Raw genomic sequence first — 2,582 nt, forward strand, 5'->3', positions numbered from 1 at the left:
AGAGAGAGAGAGAGAGAGAGAGAGAGAGAGAGAGAGAGAGAGAGAGAGAGAGATTCTGGATGTAGCATTAAAAGTTTTTATATTTTACACGGCCGATGGTGTGGCGCAAGTGAAGTTAGTGAAGTGGTAACGATGTCTTTAAGGAACTAATTTTGTAATGGTTTGTTCAGTCCGCTTCATGGTTTGAATTGGTGCACTCGGCGTTTAAGAATTCTCTGGAAGCGTTTATTAAGAAGGCTGAATCTGTACACACACACACACACACACACACACACACAGATATACACATGCACACAAATACACACCCATGCACGCACACACATACAAACATGCGTACATGCATACACATTTATGTGTGTGTCTTATTCTCTTTTTTATTATTCAATAGTATTCTTTTTAGGACGTGGGTCCCAGCTTCTAACAAAGAAACGAAAACTCTATCACTAGAATTTGTACAACCACTACAATAATAATTGTAAAACCTAACAAAATTGAAACCTAAAAAAATGTCTTGCAAATTTTTTACTATAGGCGTCGGAGTGGCTGTGTGGTAAGAAGCATGATTACCAACCACATGGTTCCGGGTTCAGTCCCATTGCGTGGCACCTTGGGCAAGTGTCTTCTACTATAGCCTCAGACTGACCAAAGCCTTGTGAGTGGATTTAGTAGACAGAAACTGAAAGAAGCCCGTCGTGTATATGTATATGTGTGTTTGTGTGTCTGTCTCACCAACAGCGCTTGACAACCGATGGTGGTGTGTTTACGTCCCCGTAACTTAGTGGTTCGGCAAAAGAGACCGATAGAATAAGTACTAAGCTTACAAAGAATAAGTCCTGGGGTCGATTTGCTCGACTAAAGGCGGTGCTCCAGCATGGCCGCAGTCAAATGACTGAAACAAGTAAAAGAGAGTAAAAGAGATTCAACTTACAGATTTTATCTGCTAAATTCATGTTTGTCAATGTTTTTCATTGCTTCAAAATCCTAGCTTCCTTCATCAAATTGTCACACAGATATTTACTCATATAGCTAAGTGTACCTATGATTATTGGTATAAATATAAATTGATAATCAGGGTAGAAGAACTACAAATTTCGAAGCAGTTGTCCATGGATATTATCCTTTTCACTCATTTTGGAGAAATGATCACATCTGCCGAGCAACTTAACTTCGCTGACAGTAAAGTTTGCAATTGGTAGATGTGTTTTACCAATATTCATTCGTTGATATGTATGCATGCATTCCGTAGCAGTGAGGTACGTTTATATGTATCTCAGGGCAGGAAAGTCTTTTCACCAGATAGTCTTGTGTGTATGCATGTATCTATGTATGTATAGTGATGTTAATAAGTGTCGAGGATTTTCGAGAAGGCCGAGGGAGATTACTGTCGTTAGATCCCATTTTCGTTTTCTTTCTTGCTTGACCGCCAGGGGTCACTACATAACTCCCTCCTCAGACGAGAAGTCGATAAACAAAATCATTGTAGTGATGCAGGGCATGTACGAAGCAAAACGAGGTAGCGGAAAAATGTGCTTGTAAAACAATCATGATGGGTACTGAATATAATTGCAGAGTTTGATGCAGCAAACCTTTAGCCACGCAGTTATGCACACCAAACTAAATGCAAAACATGGCAATATGAAAAATACAATGTGAAACGTGCATGGGAAAAATGTTTTTGAATAAACGTTCTTTTGTAAAAGAAATAGCAAACAGTTTGTTTTGTAACACAACGTTAAGTATAAATAGTTCTGGATAATTTTTGTGGCCAATGTACTGTTCTGTCACTTCTTGTGATATAAGGTTTAGAGGTATGTTGTGTCTGCGGTGCATGTGACGGTGTTGGTGTAGAAATGAATGTGCGTGGTATGTCAGGTTCTGGAATGCGATTTTCTGAGAAAGCTTTTTCTTTATTCTGTCGATGGATATTGTTTCTGTTCGACCATTAACGTCGACTATGAAGTTTTTTGGTGAGTGCGACAGTACACGATAAGGGTCCAGAATAAAGTGATGTAAGAGGTCCTTTAACGGAGTCGTTCCGAATAAAAACATGTGTCCATTAAGAGATGTATGATGGGACAGCAGAAGAAATGGATTGGTTCCGCGGAGACATTGGTGGACGATTGGAGAAGTAAGAACGAAGTCCGTTGCCGTATGATGTCGTATCAGAATCTGATGAATCAACTGGTGTGAACATTTGATCGGGAAACATCAAGGTAGTGCAGTAAAGAAGTTCGGCTGAGGAGAAACCTAAATCTGTCTTAACAGCGGAACGGCAACCGAGAAGAACAATTGGTAGGAATTTGGTCCAACGTTGCGGATCAGGAGTAGCGCGTAGTGCAGCTTTTAACTGTCTGTGTAATCGTTCTATCATTCCATTGGAAGCTGCGTGATAACTTGTTGTATGAATTCGATGAGTGTAGTATGGCGTCGATTTACCACGTGCTGTGGGTTGTGTATTCAAAAATCGGGTTCACTATTTTGTAGCGGCTATCGTGTTCTGACGTCGGGGTTACCATTTTATAGTGAATATCAGCAAGTGACATCCTATATTTTTTTATAAATGCATGCAAGAAACAGGGGTC

The sequence above is a fragment of the Octopus bimaculoides genome, chromosome 15 (genome assembly GCF_001194135.2).
Source record: "Octopus bimaculoides isolate UCB-OBI-ISO-001 chromosome 15, ASM119413v2, whole genome shotgun sequence".
Lineage (NCBI taxonomy): Eukaryota > Metazoa > Mollusca > Cephalopoda > Octopoda > Octopodidae > Octopus > Octopus bimaculoides.